At 44.3% G+C, this 21,749-nt stretch overlaps 34 non-coding genes across 34 annotated transcripts; all 34 read left to right on the top strand.

Moving 5' to 3' along the window:
• Positions 1-264: 264 nt before the first annotated feature.
• trnai-aau lies at positions 265-338 on the top strand. Its single transcript has one exon. It is a non-coding gene; the product is annotated as a tRNA-Ile (tRNA).
• Positions 339-420: 82 nt separating this feature from the next.
• Positions 421-493, top strand: trnaf-gaa. Its single transcript has one exon. It is a non-coding gene; the product is annotated as a tRNA-Phe (tRNA).
• Positions 494-1,372: 879 nt separating this feature from the next.
• Positions 1,373-1,446, top strand: trnai-aau. Its single transcript has one exon. It is a non-coding gene; the product is annotated as a tRNA-Ile (tRNA).
• Positions 1,447-1,528: 82 nt separating this feature from the next.
• trnaf-gaa lies at positions 1,529-1,601 on the top strand. The gene has a single exon. It is a non-coding gene; the product is annotated as a tRNA-Phe (tRNA).
• Positions 1,602-2,047: 446 nt separating this feature from the next.
• On the top strand, positions 2,048-2,121 carry trnai-aau. The gene has a single exon. It is a non-coding gene; the product is annotated as a tRNA-Ile (tRNA).
• An 82-nt stretch (positions 2,122-2,203) lies between these two features.
• trnaf-gaa lies at positions 2,204-2,276 on the top strand. The gene has a single exon. It is a non-coding gene; the product is annotated as a tRNA-Phe (tRNA).
• An 880-nt stretch (positions 2,277-3,156) lies between these two features.
• trnai-aau lies at positions 3,157-3,230 on the top strand. Its single transcript has one exon. It is a non-coding gene; the product is annotated as a tRNA-Ile (tRNA).
• An 82-nt stretch (positions 3,231-3,312) lies between these two features.
• trnaf-gaa lies at positions 3,313-3,385 on the top strand. Its single transcript has one exon. It is a non-coding gene; the product is annotated as a tRNA-Phe (tRNA).
• Positions 3,386-4,420: 1,035 nt separating this feature from the next.
• trnaf-gaa lies at positions 4,421-4,493 on the top strand. Its single transcript has one exon. It is a non-coding gene; the product is annotated as a tRNA-Phe (tRNA).
• An 875-nt stretch (positions 4,494-5,368) lies between these two features.
• Positions 5,369-5,442, top strand: trnai-aau. Its single transcript has one exon. It is a non-coding gene; the product is annotated as a tRNA-Ile (tRNA).
• Positions 5,443-6,473: 1,031 nt separating this feature from the next.
• Positions 6,474-6,547, top strand: trnai-aau. The gene has a single exon. It is a non-coding gene; the product is annotated as a tRNA-Ile (tRNA).
• Positions 6,548-6,628: 81 nt separating this feature from the next.
• Positions 6,629-6,701, top strand: trnaf-gaa. Its single transcript has one exon. It is a non-coding gene; the product is annotated as a tRNA-Phe (tRNA).
• A 1,036-nt stretch (positions 6,702-7,737) lies between these two features.
• Positions 7,738-7,810, top strand: trnaf-gaa. Its single transcript has one exon. It is a non-coding gene; the product is annotated as a tRNA-Phe (tRNA).
• A 1,009-nt stretch (positions 7,811-8,819) lies between these two features.
• On the top strand, positions 8,820-8,893 carry trnaf-gaa. Its single transcript has one exon. It is a non-coding gene; the product is annotated as a tRNA-Phe (tRNA).
• Positions 8,894-9,771: 878 nt separating this feature from the next.
• On the top strand, positions 9,772-9,845 carry trnai-aau. Its single transcript has one exon. It is a non-coding gene; the product is annotated as a tRNA-Ile (tRNA).
• An 82-nt stretch (positions 9,846-9,927) lies between these two features.
• On the top strand, positions 9,928-10,000 carry trnaf-gaa. Its single transcript has one exon. It is a non-coding gene; the product is annotated as a tRNA-Phe (tRNA).
• An 879-nt stretch (positions 10,001-10,879) lies between these two features.
• Positions 10,880-10,953, top strand: trnai-aau. The gene has a single exon. It is a non-coding gene; the product is annotated as a tRNA-Ile (tRNA).
• Positions 10,954-11,035: 82 nt separating this feature from the next.
• On the top strand, positions 11,036-11,108 carry trnaf-gaa. The gene has a single exon. It is a non-coding gene; the product is annotated as a tRNA-Phe (tRNA).
• An 878-nt stretch (positions 11,109-11,986) lies between these two features.
• trnai-aau lies at positions 11,987-12,060 on the top strand. Its single transcript has one exon. It is a non-coding gene; the product is annotated as a tRNA-Ile (tRNA).
• An 82-nt stretch (positions 12,061-12,142) lies between these two features.
• Positions 12,143-12,215, top strand: trnaf-gaa. The gene has a single exon. It is a non-coding gene; the product is annotated as a tRNA-Phe (tRNA).
• A 1,784-nt stretch (positions 12,216-13,999) lies between these two features.
• trnaf-gaa lies at positions 14,000-14,072 on the top strand. The gene has a single exon. It is a non-coding gene; the product is annotated as a tRNA-Phe (tRNA).
• An 873-nt stretch (positions 14,073-14,945) lies between these two features.
• Positions 14,946-15,019, top strand: trnai-aau. The gene has a single exon. It is a non-coding gene; the product is annotated as a tRNA-Ile (tRNA).
• An 82-nt stretch (positions 15,020-15,101) lies between these two features.
• trnaf-gaa lies at positions 15,102-15,174 on the top strand. The gene has a single exon. It is a non-coding gene; the product is annotated as a tRNA-Phe (tRNA).
• A 450-nt stretch (positions 15,175-15,624) lies between these two features.
• On the top strand, positions 15,625-15,698 carry trnai-aau. Its single transcript has one exon. It is a non-coding gene; the product is annotated as a tRNA-Ile (tRNA).
• An 81-nt stretch (positions 15,699-15,779) lies between these two features.
• Positions 15,780-15,852, top strand: trnaf-gaa. Its single transcript has one exon. It is a non-coding gene; the product is annotated as a tRNA-Phe (tRNA).
• An 877-nt stretch (positions 15,853-16,729) lies between these two features.
• trnai-aau lies at positions 16,730-16,803 on the top strand. Its single transcript has one exon. It is a non-coding gene; the product is annotated as a tRNA-Ile (tRNA).
• An 82-nt stretch (positions 16,804-16,885) lies between these two features.
• On the top strand, positions 16,886-16,958 carry trnaf-gaa. The gene has a single exon. It is a non-coding gene; the product is annotated as a tRNA-Phe (tRNA).
• Positions 16,959-17,837: 879 nt separating this feature from the next.
• Positions 17,838-17,911, top strand: trnai-aau. Its single transcript has one exon. It is a non-coding gene; the product is annotated as a tRNA-Ile (tRNA).
• Positions 17,912-17,993: 82 nt separating this feature from the next.
• Positions 17,994-18,066, top strand: trnaf-gaa. Its single transcript has one exon. It is a non-coding gene; the product is annotated as a tRNA-Phe (tRNA).
• An 879-nt stretch (positions 18,067-18,945) lies between these two features.
• Positions 18,946-19,019, top strand: trnai-aau. The gene has a single exon. It is a non-coding gene; the product is annotated as a tRNA-Ile (tRNA).
• Positions 19,020-19,101: 82 nt separating this feature from the next.
• trnaf-gaa lies at positions 19,102-19,174 on the top strand. The gene has a single exon. It is a non-coding gene; the product is annotated as a tRNA-Phe (tRNA).
• An 880-nt stretch (positions 19,175-20,054) lies between these two features.
• trnai-aau lies at positions 20,055-20,128 on the top strand. Its single transcript has one exon. It is a non-coding gene; the product is annotated as a tRNA-Ile (tRNA).
• An 82-nt stretch (positions 20,129-20,210) lies between these two features.
• trnaf-gaa lies at positions 20,211-20,283 on the top strand. The gene has a single exon. It is a non-coding gene; the product is annotated as a tRNA-Phe (tRNA).
• An 878-nt stretch (positions 20,284-21,161) lies between these two features.
• trnai-aau lies at positions 21,162-21,235 on the top strand. Its single transcript has one exon. It is a non-coding gene; the product is annotated as a tRNA-Ile (tRNA).
• The last annotated feature ends 514 nt before the right edge of the window (positions 21,236-21,749 follow it).

Below are 21,749 nucleotides of genomic sequence, written 5' to 3'. Positions count from 1 at the left end.
TGTCGTAAGACAAGGCTGTATGAAGTGTGAACTGGAGTTTTCTTGGATCCATAAAACAATGTGCTTTTGGAGAATGTGGGCATCAATCCCACTACCTCACGCGTGCAAAGCATTTGAGCTAATTCCCCAGCCGTTTGGAATTTCCGCAAAAAGCAACCAAGAGGTTCCAGTCTTGTCAGGCTATGCTGTTGGTGGACTTGTTTGTTGACGTGCCAGCACTTGCAGAGGCTCGGTGTATTTCAACAATTGAGCAAAGTAGCAAATGGCTGGTTAGCTCAGTTGGTTAGAGTCTGGTGCTAATAACGCCAAGGTCATCGGTTCGATCCCCATACTGGCTATTATGTACATTTTGATTGTCAAAATTATGAGTCACATGCATGTGAATTGTCAAGGGTGCCACAGAATTATGTTGAGTGAATTGCCGGAATAGCTCTGTTGGGAGAGCGTTAGACTGAAGATCTAAAGGTCCCTGGTTCGATCCCGGGTTTCGTCATCTTTATTTGTTCTTTCTTTATGCTCTGGCTTCAAGGAAACTTTCCACAGCTTTGTTTGTGGGCCTCAATGGTGTGTGCTACGCTGCTCCTCTGAAAGTAAGTAATGTCTTGCTTTTTCATCTGACATTTTGACATCAGTGTTACATTAAAGTTGCTTGTCATTCCTACATGACAATAGGTTGCGTAAGACAAGGCTGCATGAAGTGTGAACTGCAGCTTTCTTGGATCCACAAAAAAATGTGTTTTTGGGGAATGCAGGCATCGATCCCACTACCTATAGCATGCTAAGCAAACACAATACCAATTGATCAAATTCCCCAGCTGTTTGGAATTGCCACAAGGAGCAACCAAGAGTGTCCAGTCTTGTCAGGCTATGCTGTTGGTGGACTTGTTAGTTTGTGCTCCAGCACTTGCAGAGGCTCGGTGCATCTCAACAATTGTGCTCTGTAGCCAGTTGCCGGTTAGCTCAGTTGGTTGGAGTGTGTGATACGCTGCTCTCTGAAAGTAAGTAATGTCTTTCTTTTTCATCTGACATTGTGACATCAGTGTTACATGAGAGTTTCTTGTCATTGTTACATGACAGTTTCTTGTCATTGTTTACATGACAGTAGGTTGTCGTAAGACAAGGCTGCATGAAGTGTGAACTGGAGTTTTCTTGGATCCATAAAACAATTGTGCTTTTGGAGAATGTGGGCATCGATCCCACTACCTCACACGTGCAAAGCATTTGAGCTAATTCCCCAGCCGTTTGGAATTTCCGCAAGAAGCAACCAAGAGGTTCCAGTCTTGTCAGGCTATGCTGTTGGTGGACTTGTTTGTTGACGTGCCAGCACTTGCAGAGGCTCGGTGCATTTCAACAATTGAGCAAAATAGCAAATGGCCGGTTAGCTCAGTTGGTTAGAGTGTGGTGCTAATAACGCCAATGTCATTAGTTCGATCCCCATACTGGCTATTAAGTACATTTTGATTGTCAAAATTATGAGTCACATGCATGTGAATTGTCAAGGGTGCCACAGAATTATGTTGAGTGAATTGCCGGAATAGCTCTGTTGGGAGAGCGTTAGACTGAAGATCTAAAGGTCCCTGGTTTGATCTCGGGTTTCGTCATCTTTATTTGTTCTTTCTTTATGCTCTGGCTTCAAGGAAACTTTCCACAGCTTTGTTGGTGGGCCTCAATGGTGTGTGCTACGCTGCTCCTCTGAAAGTAAGTAATGTCTTGATTTTTCATCTGACATTTTGACATCAGTGTTACATGAGAGTTTCTTGTCATTGTTTACATGACAGTAGGTTGTCGTAAGACAAGGCTGCATGAAGTGTGAACTGGAGTTTTCTTGGATCCATAAAACAATGTGCTTTTGGAGAATGTGGGCATCGATCCCACTACCTCACGCGTGCAAAGCATTTGAGCTAATTCCCCAGCCGTTTGGAATTTCCGCAAGAAGCAACCAAGAGGGTCCAGTCTTGTCAGGCTATGCTGTTGGTGGACTTGTTTGTTGACGTGCCAGCACTTGCAGAGGCTCGGTGCATTTCAACAATTGAGCAAAATAGCAAATGGCCGGTTAGCTCAGTTGGTTAGAGTGTGGTGCTAATAACGCCAAGGTCATGGGTTCGATCCCCATACTGGCTATTATGTACATTTTGAGTGTCAAAATTATGAGTCACATGCATGTGAATTGTCAAGGGTGCCACAGAATTTTGTTGAGTGAATTGCTGGAATAGCTCAGTTGGGAGAGCGTTAGACTGAAGATCTAAAGGTCCCTGGTTCGATCCCGGGTTTCGGCATCTGTATTTGTTCTTTCTTTATGCTCTGGCTTCAAGGAAACTTTCCACAGCTTTGTTTGTGGGCCTCAATGGTGTGTGCTACGCTGCTCCTCTGAAAGTAAGTAATGTCTTGCTTTTTCATCTGACATTTTGACATCAGTGTTACATTAAAGTTGCTTGTCATTGCTACATGACAGTAGGTTGTCGTAAGACAAGGCTGCATGAAGTGTGAACTGCAGCTTTCTTGGATCCACCAAAAAAATGTGTTGTTGGGGAATGCGGGCATCGATCCCACTACCTATAGCATGCTAAGCAAACACAATACCAATTGATCAAATTCCCCAGCTGTTTGGAATTGTCACAAGGAGCAACCAAGAGTGTCCAGTCTTGTCAGGCTATGCTGTTGGTGGACTTGTTAGTTTGCGCTCCAGCACTTGCAGAGGCTCGGTGCATCTCAACAATTGTGCTCTGTAGCCAGCGGCCGGTTAGCTCAGTTGGTTAGAGTGTGTGATACGCTGCTCTCTGAAAGTAAGTAATGTCTTTCTTTTTCATCTGACATTGTGACATCAGTGTTACATGAGAGTTTCTTGTCATTGTTACATGACAGTTTCTTGTCATTGTTTACATGACAGTAGGTTGTCGTAAGACAAGGCTGCATGAAGTGTGAACTGGAGTTTTCTTGGATCCATATAACAATGTGCTTTTGGAGAATGTGGGCATCGATCCCACTACCTCACGCGTGCAAAGCATTTGAGCTAATTCCCCAGCCGTTTGGAATTTCCGCAAGAAGCAACCAAGAGGGTCCAGTCTTGTCAGGCTATGCTGTTGGTGGACTTGTTTGTTGATGTGCCAGCACTTGCAGAGGCTTGGTGCATTTCAACAATTGAGTAAAATAGCAAATGGCCGGTTAGCTCAGTTGGTTAGAGTGTGGTGCTAATAACGCCAAGGTCATGGGTTCGATCCCCATACTGGCTATTATGTACATTTTGAGTGTCAAAATTATGAGTCACATGCATGTGAATTGTCAAGGGTGCCACAGAATTATGTTGACAGAGTTGCCGGAATAGCTCATTTGGGAGAGCGTTAGACTGAAGATCTGAAGGTCCCTGGTTCGATCCTGGGTTTCGGCATCTGTATTTGTTCTTTCTTTATGCTCTGGCTTCAAGGAAACTTTCCACAGCTTTGTTTGTGGGCCTCAATGGTGTGTGCTACGCTGCTCCTCTGAAAGTAAGTAATGTCTTGCTTTTTCATCTGACATTTTGACATCAGTGTTACATTAAAGTTGCTTGTCATTGCTACATGACAGTAGGTTGTCGTAAGACAAGGCTGCATGAAGTGTGAACTGCAGCTTTCTTGGATCCACAAAAAAATGTGTTTTTGGGGAATGCGGGCATCGATCCCACTACCTATAGCATGCTAAGAAAACACAATACCAATTGATCAAATTCCCCAGCTGTTTGGAATTGCCACAAGGAGCAACCAAGAGTGTCCAGTCTTGTCAGGCTATGCTGTTGGTGGACTTGTTAGTTTGCGCTCCAGCACTTGCAGAGGCTCGGTGCATCTCAACAATTGTGCTCTGTAGCCAGCGGCCGGTTAGCTCAGTTGGTTAGAGTGTGTGATACGCTGCTCTCTGAAAGTAAGTAATGTCTTTCTTTTTCATCTGACATTTTGACATCAGTGTTACATGAGAGTTTCTTGTCATTGTTACATGACAGTTTCTTGTCATTGTTTACATGACAGTAGGTTGTCTTAAGACAAGGCTGCATGAAGTGTGAACTGGAGTTTTCTTGGATCCATAAAACAATGTGCTTTTGGAGAATGTGGGCATCGATCCCACTACCTCACGCGTGCAAAGCATTTGAGCTAATTCCCCAGCCGTTTGGAATTTCCGCAAGAAGCAACCAAGAGGGTCCAGTCTTGTCAGGCTATGCTGTTGGTGGACTTGTTTGTTGACGTGCCAGCACTTGCAGAGGCTCGGTGCATTCCAACAATTGAGCAAAATAGCAAATGTCCGGTTAGCTCAATTGGTTAGAGTGTGGTGCAAATAACGCCAAGGTCACGGGTTCGATCCCCATACTGGCTATTATGTACATTTTGAGTGTCAAAATTATGAGTCACATGCATGTGAATTGTCAAGGGTGCCACAGAATTATGTTGAGTGAATTGCCGGAATAGCTCAGTTGGGAGAGCGTTAGACTGAAGATCTAAAGGTCCCTGTTTCGATCCCGGGTTTCGGCATCTGTATTTGTTCTTTCTTTATGCTCTGGCTTCAAGGAAACTTTCCACAGCTTTGTTTTTGGGCCTCAATGGTGTGTGCTACGCTGCTCCTCTGAAAGTAAGTAATGTCTTGCTTTTTCATCTGACATTTTGACATCAGTGTTACATTAAAGTTGCTTGTCATTGCTACATGACAGTAGGTTGTCGTAAGACAAGGCTGCATGAAGTGTGAACTGCAGCTTTCTTGGACAAAAAAATGTGTTTTTGGGGAATGCGGGCATCGATCCCACTACCTATAGCATGCTAAGCAAACACAATACCAATTGATCAAATTCCCCAGCTGTTTGGAATTGCCACAAGGAGCAACCAAGAGTGTCCAGTCTTGTCAGGCTATGCTGTTGGTGGACTTGTTAGTTTGCGCTCCAGCACTTGCAGAGGCTCGGTGCATCTCAACAATTGTGCTCTGTAGCCAGCGGCCGGTTAGCTCAGTTGGTTAGAGTGTGTGATACGCTGCTCTCTGAAAGTAAGTAATGTCTTTCTTTTTCATCTGACATTTTGACATCAGTGTTACATGAGAGTTTCTTGTCATTGTTACATGACAGTTTCTTGTCATTGTTTACATGACAGTAGGTTGTCTTAAGACAAGGCTGCATGAAGTGTGAACTGGAGTTTTCTTGGATCCATAAAACAATGTGCTTTTGGAGAATGTGGGCATCGATCCCACTACCTCACGCGTGCAAAGCATTTGAGCTAATTCCCCAGCCGTTTGGAATTTCCGCAAGAAGCAACCAAGAGGGTCCAGTCTTGTCAGGCTATGCTGTTGGTGGACTTGTTTGTTGACGTGCCAGCACTTGCAGAGGCTCGGTGCATTTCAACAATTGAGCAAAATAGCAAATGGCCGGTTAGCTCAGTTGGTTAGAGTGTGGTGCTAATAACGCCAAGGTCATGGGTTCGATCCCCATACTGGCTATTATGTACATTTTGAGTGTCAAAATTATGAGTCACATGCATGTGAATTGTCAAGGGTGCCACAGAATTATGTTGAGTGATTGCCGGAATAGCTCAGTTGGGAGAGCGTTAGACTGAAGATCTAAAGGTCCCTGGTTTGATCCTGGGTTTGCATCTGTATTTGTTCTTTCTTTATGCTCTGGCTTCAAGGAAACTTTCCACAGCTTTGTTTGTGGGCCTCAATGGTGTGTGCTACGCTGCTCCTCTGAAAGTAAGTAATGTCTTGCTTTTTCATCTGACATTTTGACATCAGTGTTACATTAAAGTTGCTTGTCATTGCTACATGACAGTAGGTTGTCGTAAGACAAGGCTGCATGAAGTGTGAACTGCAGCTTTCTTGGATCCACAAAAAAATGTGTTTTTGGGGAATGCGGGCATCGATCCCACTACCTATAGCATGCTAAGCAAACACAATACCAATTGATCAAATTCCCCAGCTGTTTGGAATTGCCACAAGGAGCAACCAAGAGTGTCCAGTCTTGTCAGGCTATGCTGTTGGTGGACTTGTTAGTTTGCGCTCCAGCACTTGCAGAGGCTCGGTGCATCTCAACAATTGTGCTCTGTAGCCAGCGGCCGGTTAGCTCAGTTGGTTAGAGTGTGTGATACGCTGCTCTCTGAAAGTAAGTAATGTCTTTCTTTTTCATCTGACATTGTGACATCAGTGTTACATGAGAGTTTCTTGTCATTGTTACATGAAAGTTGCTTGTCATTGTTTACATGACAGTAGGTTGTCGTAAGACAAGGCTGCATGAAGTGTGAACTGGAGTTTTCTTGGATCCATAAAACAATGTGCTTTTGGACAATGTGGGCATCGATCCCACTACCTCACGCGTGCAAAGCATTTGAGCTAATTCCCCAGCCGTTTGGAATTTCCGCAAGAAGCAACCAAGAGGGTCCAGTCTTGTCAGGCTATGCTGTTGGTGGACTTGTTTGTTGACGTGCCAGCACTTGCAGAGGCTTGGTGCATTTCAACAATTGAGCAAAATAGCAAATGGCCGGTTAGCTCAGTTGGTTAGAGTGTGGTGCTAATAACGCCAAGGTCATGGGTTCGATCCCCATACTGGCTATTATGTACATTTTGAGTGTCAAAATTATGAGTCACATGCATGTGAATTGTCAAGGGTGCCACAGAATTATGTTGAGTGATTGCCGGAATAGCTCAGTTGGGAGAGCGTTAGACTGAAGATCTAAAGGTCCCTGGTTTGATCCTGGGTTTCGGCATCTGTATTTGTTCTTTCTTTATGCTCTGGCTTCAAGGAAATTTTCCACAGCTTTGTTTGTGGGCCTTAATGGTGTGTGCTACGCTGCTCCTCTGAAAGTAAGTAATGTCTTGCTTTTTCATCTGACATTTTGACATCAGTGTTACATTAAAGTTGCTTGTCATTGCTACATGACAGTAGGTTGTCGTAAGACAAGGCTGCATGAAGTGTGAACTGCAGCTTTCTTGGATCCACCAAAAAAATGTGTTTTTGGGGAATGCGGGCATCGATCCCACTACCTATAGCATGCTAAGCAAACACAATACCAATTGATCAAATTCCCCAGCTGTTTGGAATTGCCACAAGGAGCAACCAAGAGTGTCCAGTCTTGTCAGGCTATGCTGTTGGTGGACTTGTTAGTTTGCGCTCCAGCACTTGCAGAGGCTCGGTGCATCTCAACAATTGTGCTCTGTAGCCAGCGGCCGGTTAGCTCAGTTGGTTAGAGTGTGTGATACGCTGCTCTCTGAAAGTAAGTAATGTCTTTCTTTTTCATCTGACATTGTGACATCAGTGTTACATGAGAGTTTCTTGTCATTGTTACATGAAAGTTTCTTGTCATTGTTTACATGACAGTAGGTTGTCGTAAGACAAGGCTGCATGAAGTGTGAACTGGAGTTTTCTTGGATCCATAAAACAATGTGCTTTTGGACAATGTGGGCATCGATCCCACTACCTCACGCGTACAAAGCATTTGAGCTAATTCCCCAGCCATTTGGAATTTCCACAAGAAGCAACCAAGAGGTTCCAGTCTTGTCAGGCTATGCTGTTGGTGGACTTGTTTGTTGACGTGCCAGCACTTGCAGAGGCTCGGTGCATTTCAACAATTGAGCAAAATAGCAAATGGATGGTTAGCTCAGTTGGTTAGAGTGTGCTGCTAATAACACCAAGTTCATGGGTTTGATCCCCATACTGGCTATTATGTACAATTTGAGTGTCAAAATTATGAGTCACATGCATGTGAATTGTCAAGGGTGCCACAGAATTATGTTGGTTTAATTGCCGGAATAGCTCAGTTGGGAGAGTTTTAGACTGAAGATCTAATGGTCCCTTGTTCGATCCTGGGCTTCGGCATCTGTATTTGTTCTTTCTTTATGTTCTGGCTTCAAGGAAACTTTCCACAGCTTTGTTTGTGGGCCTCAATGGTGTGTGCTACGCTGCTCCTCTGAAAGTAAGTAAAGTCTTGCTTTTTCATCTCACATTTTGACATCAGTGTTACATTAAAGTTGCTTGTCATTGCTACATGACAGTAGGTTGTCGTAAGACAAGGCTGCATGAAGTGTGAACTGCAGCTTTCTTGGATCCACAAAAAAATGTGTTTTTGGGGAATGCGGGCATCGATCCCACTACCTATAGCATGCTAAGCAAACACAATACCAATTGATCAAATTCCCCAGCTGTTTGGAATTGCCACAAGGAGCAACCAAGAGTGTCCAGTCTTGTCAGGCTATGCTGTTGGTGGACTTGTTAGTTTGCGCTCCAGCACTTGCAGAGGCTCGGTGCATCTCAACAATTGTGCTCTGTAGCCAGCGGCCGGTTAGCTCAGTTGGTTAGAGTGTGTGATACGCTGCTCTCTGAAAGTAAGTAATGTCTTTCTTTTTCATCTGACATTGTGACATCAGTGTTACATGAGAGTTTCTTGTCATTGTTTACATGACAGTAGGTTGTCGTAAGACAAGGCTGCATGAAGTGTGAACTGGAGTTTTCTTGGATCCATAAAACAATGTGCTTTTGGAGAATGTGGGCATCGATCCCACTAACTCACGCGTACAAAGCATTTGAGCTAATTCCCCAGCCATTTGGAATTTCCGCAAGAAGCAACCAAGAGGGTCCAGTCTTGTCAGGCTATGCTGTTGGTGGACTTGTTTGTTGACGTGCCAGCACTTGCAGAGGCTTGGTGCATTTCAACAATTGAGCAAAATAGCAAATGGATGGTTAGCTCAGTTGGTTAGAGTGTGCTGCTAATAACACCAAGTTCATGGGTTTGATCCCCATACTGGCTATTATGTACAATTTGAGTGTCAAAATTATGAGTCACATGCATGTGAATTGTCAAGGGTGCCACAGAATTATTGGTTTGAATTGCCGGAATAGCTCAGTTGGGAGAGTTTTAGACTGAAGATCTAAAGGTCCCTGGTTCGATCCCGGGTTCGGCATCTGTATTTGTTCTTTCTTTATGCTCTGGCTTCAAGGAAACTTTCCACAGCTTTGTTTGTGGGCCTCAATGGTGTGTGCTACGCTGCTCCTCTGAAAGTAAGTAATGTCTTGCTTTTTCATCTGACATTTTGACATCAGTGTTACATTAAAGTTGCTTGTCATTGCTACATGACAGTAGGTTGTCGTAAGACAAGGCTGCATGAAGTGTGAACTGCAGCTTTCTTGGATCCATAAAAAAATGTGTTTTTGGGGAATGCGGGCATCGATCCCACTACCTATAGCATGCTAAGCAAACACAATACCAATTGATCAAATTCCCCAGCTGTTTGGAATTGCCACAAGGAGCAACCAAGAGTGTCCAGTCTTGTCAGGCTATGCTGTTGGTGGACTTGTTAGTTTGCGCTCCAGCACTTGCAGAGGCTCGGTGCATCTCAACAATTGTGCTCTGTAGCCAGCGGCCGGTTAGCTCAGTTGGTTAGAGTGTGTGATACGCTGCTCTCTGAAAGTAAGTAATGTCTTTCTTTTTCATCTGACATTGTGACATCAGTGTTACATGAGAGTTTCTTGTCATTGTTACATGACAGTTTCTTGTCATTGTTTACATGACAGTAGGTTGTCGTAAGACAAGGCTGCATGAAGTGTGAACTGGAGTTTTCTTGGATCCATATAACAATGTGCTTTTGGAGAATGTGGGCATCGATCCCACTACCTCACGCGTGCAAAGCATTTGAGCTAATTCCCCAGCCGTTTGGAATTTCCGCAAGAAGCAACCAAGAGGGTCCAGTCTTGTCAGGCTATGCTGTTGGTGGACTTGTTTGTTGATGTGCCAGCACTTGCAGAGGCTTGGTGCATTTCAACAATTGAGTAAAATAGCAAATGGCCGGTTAGCTCAGTTGGTTAGAGTGTGGTGCTAATAACGCCAAGGTCATGGGTTCGATCCCCATACTGGCTATTATGTACATTTTGAGTGTCAAAATTATGAGTCACATGCATGTGAATTGTCAAGGGTGCCACAGAATTATGTTGAGTGAATTGCCGGAATAGCTCAGTTGGGAGAGCGTTAGACTGAAGATCTAAAGGTCCCTGGTTCGATCCCGGGTTTCGGCATCTGTATTTGTTCTTTCTTTATGCTCTGGCTTCAAGGAAACTTTCCACAGCTTTGTTTGTGGGCCTCAATGGTGTGTGCTACGCTGCTCCTCTGAAAGTAAGTAATGTCTTGCTTTTTCATCTGACATTTTGACATCAGTGTTACATTAAAGTTGCTTGTCATTGCTACATGACAGTAGGTTGTCGTAAGACAAGGCTGCATGAAGTGTGAACTGCAGCTTTCTTGGATCCATAAAAAAATGTGTTTTTGGGGAATGCGGGCATCGATCCCACTACCTATAGCATGCTAAGCAAACACAATACCAATTGATCAAATTCCCCAGCTGTTTGGAATTGCCACAAGGAGCAACCAAGAGTGTCCAGTCTTGTCAGGCTATGCTGTTGGTGGACTTGTTAGTTTGCGCTCCAGCACTTGCAGAGGCTCGGTGCATCTCAACAATTGTGCTCTGTAGCCAGCGGCCGGTTAGCTCAGTTGGTTAGAGTGTGTGATACGCTGCTCTCTGAAAGTAAGTAATGTCTTTCTTTTTCATCTGACATTTTGACATCAGTGTTACATGAGAGTTTCTTGTCATTGTTACATGACAGTTTCTTGTCATTGTTTACATGACAGTAGGTTGTCTTAAGACAAGGCTGCATGAAGTGTGAACTGGAGTTTTCTTGGATCCATAAAACAATGTGCTTTTGGAGAATGTGGGCATCGATCCCACTACCTCACGCGTGCAAAGCATTTGAGCTAATTCCCCAGCCGTTTGGAATTTCCGCAAGAAGCAACCAAGAGGGTCCAGTCTTGTCAGGCTATGCTGTTGGTGGACTTGTTTGTTGACGTGCCAGCACTTGCAGAGGCTCGGTGCATTTCAACAATTGAGCAAAATAGCAAATGGCCGGTTAGCTCAGTTGGTTAGAGTGTGGTGCTAATAACGCCAAGGTCATGGGTTCGATCCCCATACTGGCTATTATGTACATTTTGAGTGTCAAAATTATGAGTCACATGCATGTGAATTGTCAAGGGTGCCACAGAATTATGTTGAGTGATTTGCCGGAATAGCTCAGTTGGGAGAGCGTTAGACTGAAGATCTAAAGGTCCCTGGTTTGATCCTGGGTTTCGGCATCTGTATTTGTTCTTTCTTTATGCTCTGGCTTCAAGGAAACTTTCCACAGCTTTGTTTGTGGGCCTCAATGGTGTGTGCTACGCTGCTCCTCTGAAAGTAAGTAATGTCTTGCTTTTTCATCTGACATTTTGACATCAGTGTTACATTAAAGTTGCTTGTCATTGCTACATGACAGTAGGTTGTCGTAAGACAAGGCTGCATGAAGTGTGAACTGCAGCTTTCTTGGATCCATAAAAAATGTGTTTTTGGGGAATGCGGGCATCGATCCCACTACCTATAGCATGCTAAGCAAACACAATACCAATTGATCAAATTCCCCAGCTGTTTGGAATTGCCACAAGGAGCAACCAAGAGTGTCCAGTCTTGTCAGGCTATGCTGTTGGTGGACTTGTTAGTTTGCGCTCCAGCACTTGCAGAGGCTCGGTGCATCTCAACAATTGTGCTCTGTAGCCAGCGGCCGGTTAGCTCAGTTGGTTAGAGTGTGTGATACGCTGCTCTCTGAAAGTAAGTAATGTCTTTCTTTTTCATCTGACATTGTGACATCAGTGTTACATGAGAGTTTCTTGTCATTGTTACATGACAGTTTCTTGTCATTGTTTACATGACAGTAGGTTGTCGTAAGACAAGGCTGCATGAAGTGTGAACTGGAGTTTTCTTGGATCCATAAAACAATGTGCTTTTGGAGAATGTGGGCATCGATCCCACTACCTCACGCGTGCAAAGCATTTGAGCTAATTCCCCAGCCATTTGGAATTTCCGCAAGAAGCAACCAAGAGGGTCCAGTCTTGTCAGGCTATGCTGTTGGTGGACTTGTTTGTTGACGTGCCAGCACTTGCAGAGGCTCGGTGCATTTCAACAATTGAGCAAAATAGCAAATGGCCGGTTAGCTCAGTTGGTTAGAGTGTGGTGCTAATAACGCCAAGGTCATGGGTTCGATCCCCATACTGGCTATTATGTACATTTTGAGTGTCAAAATTATGAGTCACATGCATGTGAATTGTCAAGGGTGCCACAGAATTATGTTGAGTGAATTGCCGGAATAGCTCAGTTGGGAGAGCGTTAGACTGAAGATCTAAAGGTCCCTGGTTTGATCCTGGGTTTCGGCATCTGTATTTGTTCTTTCTTTATGCTCTGGCTTCAAGGAAACTTTCCACAGCTTTGTTTGTGGGCCTCAATGGTGTGTGCTACGCTGCTCCTCTGAAAGTAAGTAATGTCTTGCTTTTTCATCTGACATTTTGACATCAGTGTTACATTAAAGTTGCTTGTCATTGCTACATGACAGTAGGTTGTCGTAAGACAAGGCTGCATGAAGTGTGAACTGCAGTTTTCTTGGATCCATAAAAAATGTGTTTTGGGGAATGCGGGCATCGATCCCACTACCTATAGCATGCTAAGCAAACACAATACCAATTGATCAAATTCCCCAGCTGTTTGGAATTGTCACAAGGAGCAACCAAGCGTGTCCAGTCTTGTCAGGCTATGCTGTTGGTGGACTTGTTAGTTTGCGCTCCAGCACTTGCAGAGGCTCGGTGCATCTCAACAATTGTGCTCTGTAGCCAGCGGCCGGTTAGCTCAGTTGGTTAGAGTGTGTGATACGCTGCTCTCTGAAAGTAAGTAATGTCTTTCTTTTTCATCTGACATTGTGACATCAGTGTTACATGAGAGTTTCTTGTCATTACATTTACATTACATTTACATTTGTCATTGTTATACATGACAAATTGGTTTGACATCCAGTGGGACTTAACAATAGTGCATCTAAAACTTGGAGTTTTCTTGAGAGGGATTACTTAACCATCCTAGGTATTCCTTAAAGATGTGGGGTTTCAGGTGTCTCCGGAAGGTGGTGATTGACTAATGTCCTGGCAGCCAAGGGAGTTTTTCCACCATTGGGGGCCAAGAGTGAACAGTTTTGACTGGGCTTGCTGTTGGTGGACTTCCTTGGTAGGGAGGCGAGCAGGCCAGAGGTGGATGAACGCAGTGCCCTTTTTGGGTTAGGGCCTGATCAGAAATGGAGGTACTCAGTTGGTCCCCTACAGCTCCGTAGGCAAGCACCATGGTCTTAAAACAATGTGTTTTAGCTAGCGGATGCGAGCTTCAACTGGAAGCCATGGAGAGAACGGAGGAGCGGGGTGACGTGAGAGAACTTGGGAAGGTTGAACACCCCAATTATTCTGGATGAGTTGAAGGGGTTTAATGGCACAGGCAGGGAGCCCAGCCAAAGATTGCAGTAATCCAGTCTTGACAAGTGCCTGGATTAGGCTGTTGTGTGAGGCAGGGGACTCTGTTTGTTGTGAGCATCAGGAAGCCACTTGCATGTTAGCTTTGTTTGTCAGGATCACGCCAAGGTTCTTGCGCTCTGGGAGGAGGACAAATGGAGTTGTCAGTTGGTTTTTGATGGCGAAAGATCATGGAACGGGCAGTCAGTGTTACATGAAAGTTGCTTGTCATTGTTTACATGACAGTAGGTTGTCGTAAGACAAGGCTGCATGAAGTGTGAACTGGAGTTTTCTTGGATCCATAAAACAATGTGCTTTTGGACAATGTGGGCATCGATCCCACTACCTCACGCGTACAAAGCATTTGAGCTAATTCCCCAGCCATTTGGAATTTCCGCAAGAAGCAACCAAGAGGTTCCAGTCTTGTCAGGCTATGCTGTTGGTGGACTTGTTTGTTGACGTGCCAGCACTTGCAGAGGCTCGGTGCATTTCAACAATTGAGCAAAATAGCAAATGGATGGTTAGCTCAGTTGGTTAGAGTGTGCTGCTAATAACACCAAGTTCATGGGTTTGATCCCCATACTGGCTATTATGTACAATTTGAGTGTCAAAATTATGAGTCACATGCATGTGAATTGTCAAGGGTGCCACAGAATTATGTTGAGTGAATTGCCGGAATAGCTCAGTTGGGAGAGTTTTAGACTGAAGATCTAAAGGTCCCTGGTTCGATCCGGGGGTTCGGTATTTGTTCTTTCTTTATGCTCTGGCTTCAAGGAAACTTTCCACAGCTTTGTTTGTGGGCCTCAATGGTGTGTGCTATGCTGCTCCTCTGAAAGTAAGTAACGTCTTGCTTTTTCATCTGACATTTTGACATCAGTGTTACATTAAAGTTGCTTGTCATTGCTACATGACAGTAGGTTGTCGTAAGACAAGGCTGCATGAAGTGTGAACTGCAGCTTTCTTGGATCCATAAAAAAATGTGTTTTTGGGGAATGCGGGCATCGATCCCACTACCTATAGCATGCTAAGCAAACACAATACCAATTGATCAAATTCCCCAGCTGTTTGGAATTGCCACAAGGAGCAACCAAGAGTGTCCAGTCTTGTCAGGCTATGCTGTTGGTGGACTTGTTAGTTTGCGCTCCAGCACTTGCAGAGGCTCGGTGCATCTCAACAATTGTGCTCTGTAGCCAGCGGCCGGTTAGCTCAGTTGGTTAGAGTGTGTGATACGCTGCTCTCTGAAAGTAAGTAATGTCTTTCTTTTTCATCTGACATTGTGACATCAGTGTTACATGAGAGTTTCTTGTCATTGTTACATGACAGTTTCTTGTCATTGTTTACATGACAGTAGGTTGTCGTAAGACAAGGCTGCATGAAGTGTGAACTGGAGTTTTCTTGGATCCATAAAACAATGTGCTTTTGGAGAATGTGGGCATCGATCCCACTACCTCACGCGTGCAAAGCATTTGAGCTAATTCCCCAGCCGTTTGGAATTTCCGCAAGAAGCAACCAAGAGGGTCCAGTCTTGTCAGGCTATGCTGTTGGTGGACTTGTTTGTTGACGTGCCAGCACTTGCAGAGGCTCGGTGCATTTCAACAATTGAGCAAAATAGCAAATGGCCGGTTAGCTCAGTTGGTTAGAGTGTGGTGCTAATAACGCCAAGGTCATGGGTTCGATCCCCATACTGGCTATTATGTACATTTTGAGTGTCAAAATTATGAGTCACATGCATGTGAATTGTCAAGGGTGCCACAGAATTATGTTGAGTGAATTGCCGGAATAGCTCAGTTGGGAGAGCGTTAGACTGAAGATCTAAAGGTCCCTGGTTCGATCCTGGGTTTTGGCATCTGTATTTGTTCTTTCTTTATGCTCTGGCTTCAAGGAAACTTTCCACAGCTTTGTTTGTGGGCCTCAATGGTGTGTGCTACGCTGCTCCTCTGAAAGTAAGTAATGTCTTGCTTTTTCATCTGACATTTTGACATCAGTGTTACATTAAAGTTGCTTGTCATTGCTACATGACAGTAGGTTGTCGTAAGACAAGGCTGCATGAAGTGTGAACTGGAGTTTTCTTGGATCCATAAAACAATGTGCTTTTGGAGAATGTGGGCATCGATCCCACTACCTCACGCGTGCAAAGCATTTGAGCTAATTCCCCAGCCGTTTGGAATTTCCGCAAGAAGCAACCAAGAGGGTCCAGTCTTGTCAGGCTATGCTGTTGTTGGACTTGTTTGTTGAAGTGCCAGCACTTGCAGAGGCTCGGTGCATTTCAACAATTGAGCAAAATAGCAAATAGCTCAGTTGGTTAGCTCAGTTGGTTAGAGTGTGGTGCTAATAACGCCAAGGTCATGGGTTCGATCCCCATACTGGCTATTATGTACATTTTGAGTGTCAAAATTATGAGTCACATGCATGTGAATTGTCAAGGGTGCCACAGAATTATGTTGAGTGAATTGCCGGAATAGCTCAGTTGGGAGAGCGTTAGACTGAAGATCTAAAGGTCCCTGGTTCGATCCCGGTTTTGCATCTGTATTTGTTCTTTCTTTATGCTCTGGCTTCAAGGAAACTTTCCACAGCTTTGTTTGTGGGCCTCAATGGTGTGTGCTACGCTGCTCCTCTGAAAGTAAGTAATGTCTTGCTTTTTCATCTGACATTTTGACATCAGTGTTACATTAAAGTTGCTTGTCATTGCTACATGACAGTAGGTTGTCGTAAGACAAGGCTGCATGAAGTGTGAACTGCAGTTTTCTTGGATCCATAAAAAATGTGTTTTTGGGGAATGCGGGCATCGATCCCACTACCTATAGCATGCTAAGCAAACACAATACCAATTGATCAAATTCCCCAGCTGTTTGGAATTGCCACAAGGAGCAACCAAGAGTGTCCAGTCTTGTCAGGCTATGCTGTTGGTGGACTTGTTAGTTTGCGCTCCAGCACTTGCAGAGGCTCGGTGCATCTCAACAATTGTGCTCTGTAGCCAGCGGCCGGTTAGCTCAGTTGGTTAGAGTGTGTGATACGCTGCTCTCTGAAAGTAAGTAATGTCTTTCTTTTTCATCTGACATTGTGACATCAGTGTTACATGAGAGTTTCTTGTCATTGTTACATGACAGTTTCTTGTCATTGTTTACATGACAGTAGGTTGTCGTAAGACAAGGCTGCATGAAGTGTGAACTGGAGTTTTCTTGGATCCATAAAACAATGTGCTTTTGGAGAATGTGGGCATCGATCCCACTACCTCACGCGTGCAAAGCATTTGAGCTAATTCCCCAGCCGTTTGGAATTTCCGCAAGAAGCAACCAAGAGGGTCCAGTCTTGTCAGGCTATGCTGTTGGTGGACTTGTTTGTTGACGTGCCAGCACTTGCAGAGGCTCGGTGCATTTCAACAATTGAGCAAAATAGCAAATGGATGGTTAGCTCAGTTGGTTAGAGTGTGGTGCTAATAACGCCAAGGTCATGGGTTCGATCCCCATACTGGCTATTATGTACATTTTGAGTGTCAAAATTATGAGTCACATGCATGTGAATTGTCAAGGGTGCCACAGAATTATTTTGAGTGAATTGCCGGAATAGCTCAGTTGGGAGAGCGTTAGACTGAAGATCTAAAGGTCCCTGGTTCGATCCTGGGTTTCGGCATCTGTATTTGTTCTTTCTTTATGCTCTGGCTTCAAGGAAACTTTCCACAGCTTTGTTTGTGGGCCTCAATGGTGTGTGCTACGCTGCTCCTCTGAAAGTAAGTAATGTCTTGCTTTTTCATCTGACATTTTGACATCAGTGTTACATTAAAGTTGCTTGTCATTGCTACATGACAGTAGGTTGTCGTAAGACAAGGCTGCATGAAGTGTGAACTGCAGCTTTCTTGGATCCATAAAAAAATGTGTTTTTGGGGAATGCGGGCATCGATCCCACTACCTATAGCATGCTAAGCAAACACAATACCAATTGATCAAATTCCCCAGCTGTTTGGAATTGCCACAAGGAGCAACCAAGAGTGTCCAGTCTTGTCAGGCTATGCTGTTGGTGGACTTGTTAGTTTGCGCTCCAGCACTTGCAGAGGCTCGGTGCATCTCAACAATTGTGCTCTGTAGCCAGCGGCCGGTTAGCTCAGTTGGTTAGAGTGTGTGATACGCTGCTCTCTGAAAGTAAGTAATGTCTTTCTTTTTCATCTGACATTGTGACATCAGTGTTACATGAGAGTTTCTTGTCATTGTTACATGACAGTTTCTTGTCATTGTTTACATGACAGTAGGTTGTCGTAAGACAAGGCTGCATGAAGTGTGAACTGGAGTTTTCTTGGATCCATAAAACAATGTGCTTTTGGAGAATGTGGGCATCGATCCCACTACCTCACGCGTGCAAAGCATTTGAGCTAATTCCCCAGCCGTTTGGAATTTCCGCAAGAAGCAACCAAGAGGGTCCAGTCTTGTCAGGCTATGCTGTTGGTGGACTTGTTTGTTGACGTGCCAGCACTTGCAGAGGCTCGGTGCATTTCAACAATTGAGCAAAATAGCAAATGGCCGGTTAGCTCAGTTGGTTAGAGTGTGGTGCTAATAACGCCAAGGTCATGGGTTCGATCCCCATACTGGCTATTATGTACATTTTGAGTGTCAAAATTATGAGTCACATGCATGTGAATTGTCAAGGGTGCCACAGAATTATGTTGAGTTAATTGCCGGAATAGCTCAGTTGGGAGAGCGTTAGACTGAAGATCTAAAGGTCCCTGGTTCGATCCCGGTTTTCGGCATCTGTATTTGTTCTTTCTTTATGCTCTGGCTTCAAGGAAACTTTCCACAGCTTTGTTTGTGGGCCTCAATGGTGTGTGCTACGCTGCTCCTCTGAAAGTAAGTAATGTCTTGCTTTTTCATCTGACATTTTGACATCAGTGTTACATTAAAGTTGCTTGTCATTGCTACATGACAGTAGGTTGTCGTAAGACAAGGCTGCATGAAGTGTGAACTGCAGTTTTCTTGGATCCATAAAAAAATGTGTTTTTGGGGAATGCGGGCATCGATCCCACTACCTATAGCATGCTAAGCAAACACAATACCAATTGATCAAATTCCCCAGCTGTTTGGAATTGCCACAAGGAGCAACCAAGAGTGTCCAGTCTTGTCAGGCTATGCTGTTGGTGGACTTGTTAGTTTGCGCTCCAGCACTTGCAGAGGCTCGGTGCATCTCAACAATTGTGCTCTGTAGCCAGCGGCCGGTTAGCTCAGTTGGTTAGAGTGTGTGATACGCTGCTCTCTGAAAGTAAGTAATGTCTTTCTTTTTCATCTGACATTGTGACATCAGTGTTACATGAGAGTTTCTTGTCATTGTTACATGACAGTTTCTTGTCATTGTTTACATGACAGTAGGTTGTCGTAAGACAAGGCTGCATGAAGTGTGAACTGGAGTTTTCTTGGATCCATAAAACAATGTGCTTTTGGAGAATGTGGGCATCGATCCCACTACCTCACGCGTGCAAAGCATTTGAGCTAATTCCCCAGCCGTTTGGAATTTCCGCAAGAAGCAACCAAGAGGGTCCAGTCTTGTCAGGCTATGCTGTTGGTGGACTTGTTTGTTGACGTGCCAGCACTTGCAGAGGCTCGGTGCATTTCAACAATTGAGCAAAATAGCAAATGGATGGTTAGCTCAGTTGGTTAGAGTGTGGTGCTAATAACGCCAAGGTCATGGGTTTGATCCCCATACTGGCTATTATGTACAATTTGAGTGTCAAAATTATGAGTCACATGCATGTGAATTGTCAAGGGTGCCACAGAATTATTTTGGTTTAATTGCCGGAATAGCTCAGTTGGGAGAGTTTTAGACTGAAGATCTAAAGGTCCCTGGTTCGATCCTGGGTTTCGGCATCTGTATTTGTTCTTTCTTTATGCTCTGGCTTCAAGGAAACTTTCCACAGCTTTGTTTGTGGGCCTCAATGGTGTGTGCTACGCTGCTCCTCTGAAAGTAAGTAATGTCTTGCTTTTTCATCTGACATTTTGACATCAGTGTTACATTAAAGTTGCTTGTCATTGCTACATGACAGTAGGTTGTCGTAAGACAAGGCTGCATGAAGTGTGAACTGCAGAGTTTTCTTGGATCCATAAAAAATGTGTTTTTGGGGAATGCGGGCATCGATCCCACTACCTATAGCATGCTAAGCAAACACAATACCAATTGATCAAATTCCCCAGCTGTTTGGAATTGCCACAAGGAGCAACCAAGAGTGTCCAGTCTTGTCAGGCTATGCTGTTGGTGGACTTGTTAGTTTGCGCTCCAGCACTTGCAGAGGCTCGGTGCATCTCAACAATTGTGCTCTGTAGCCAGCGGCCGGTTAGCTCAGTTGGTTAGAGTGTGTGATACGCTGCTCTCTGAAAGTAAGTAATGTCTTTCTTTTTCATCTGACATTGTGACATCAGTGTTACATGAGAGTTTCTTGTCATTGTTACATGACAGTTTCTTGTCATTGTTTACATGACAGTAGGTTGTCTTAAGACAAGGCTGCATGAAGTGTGAACTGGAGTTTTCTTGGATCCATAAAACAATGTGCTTTTGGAGAATGTGGGCATCGATCCCACTACCTCACGCGTGCAAAGCATTTGAGCTAATTCCCCAGCCGTTTGGAATTTCCGCAAGAAGCAACCAAGAGGGTCCAGTCTTGTCAGGCTATGCTGTTGGTGGACTTGTTTGTTGACGTGCCAGCACTTGCAGAGGCTCGGTGCATTTCAACAATTGAGCAAAATAGCAAATGGCCGGTTAGCTCAGTTGGTTAGAGTGTGGTGCTAATAACGCCAAGGTCATGGGTTCGATCCCCATACTGGCTATTATGTACATTTTGAGTGTCAAAATTATGAGTCACATGCATGTGAATTGTCAAGGGTGCCACAGAATTATGTTGAGTGAATTGCCGGAATAGCTCAGTTGGGAGAGCGTTAGACTGAAGATCTAAAGGTCCCTGGTTTGATCCTGGGTTTCGGCATCTGTATTTGTTCTTTCTTTATGCTCTGGCTTCAAGGAAACTTTCCACAGCTTTGTTTGTGGGCCTCAATGGTGTGTGCTACGCTGCTCCTCTGAAAGTAAGTAATGTCTTGCTTTTTCATCTGACATTTTGACATCAGTGTTACATTAAAGTTGCTTGTCATTGCTACATGACAGTAGGTTGTCGTAAGACAAGGCTGCATGAAGTGTGAACTGGAGTTTTCTTGGATCCATAAAAAATGTGTTTTTGGGGAATGCGGGCATCGATCCCACTACCTATAGCATGCTAAGCAAACACAATACCAATTGATCAAATTCCCCAGCTGTTTGGAATTGCCACAAGGAGCAACCAAGAGTGTCCAGTCTTGTCAGGCTATGCTGTTGGTGGACTTGTTAGTTTGCGCTCCAGCACTTGCAGAGGCTCGGTGCATCTCAACAATTGTGCTCTGTAGCCAGCGGCCGGTTAGCTCAGTTGGTTAGAGTGTGTGATACGCTGCTCTCTGAAAGTAAGTAATGTCTTTCTTTTTCATCTGACATTGTGACATCAGTGTTACATGAGAGTTTCTTGTCATTGTTACATGACAGTTTCTTGTCATTGTTTACATGACAGTAGGTTGTCGTAAGACAAGGCTGCATGAAGTGTGAACTGGAGTTTTCTTGGATCCATAAAACAATGTGCTTTTGGAGAATGTGGGCATCGATCCCACTACCTCACGCGTGCAAAGCATTTGAGCTAATTCCCCAGCCGTTTGGAATTTCCGCAAGAAGCAACCAAGAGGGTCCAGTCTTGTCAGGCTATGCTGTTGGTGGACTTGTTTGTTGACGTGCCAGCACTTGCAGAGGCTCGGTGCATTTCAACAATTGAGCAAAATAGCAAATGGATGGTTAGCTCAGTTGGTTAGAGTGTGGTGCTAATAACGCCAAGGTCATGGGTTCGATCCCCATACTGGCTATTATGTACATTTTGAGTGTCAAAATTATGAGTCACATGCATGTGAATTGTCAAGGGTGCCACAGAATTAAGTTGAGTGAATTGCCGGAATAGCTCAGTTGGGAGAGTTTTAGACTGAAGATCTAAAGGTCCCTGGTTCGATCCTGGGTTTGCATCTGTATTTGTTCTTTCTTTATGCTCTGGCTTCAAGGAAACTTTCCACAGCTTTGTTTGTGGGCCTCAATGGTGTGTGCTACGCTGCTCCTCTGAAAGTAAGTAATGTCTTGCTTTTTCATCTGACATTTTGACATCAGTGTTACATTAAAGTTGCTTGTCATTGCTACATGACAGTATGTTGTCGTAAGACAAGGCTGCATGAAGTGTGAACTGCAGCTTTCTTGGATCCATAAAAAATGTGTTTTTGGGGAATGCGGGCATCGATCCCACTACCTATAGCATGCTAAGCAAACACAATACCAATTGATCAAATTCCCCAGCTGTTTGGAATTGCCACAAGGAGCAACCAAGAGTGTCCA

The sequence above is a fragment of the Oncorhynchus gorbuscha genome, linkage group LG03 (assembly GCF_021184085.1).
Source record: "Oncorhynchus gorbuscha isolate QuinsamMale2020 ecotype Even-year linkage group LG03, OgorEven_v1.0, whole genome shotgun sequence".
Taxonomy (NCBI): domain Eukaryota; kingdom Metazoa; phylum Chordata; class Actinopteri; order Salmoniformes; family Salmonidae; genus Oncorhynchus; species Oncorhynchus gorbuscha.
This window is presented reverse-complemented; position numbering and strand designations above follow the sequence as displayed.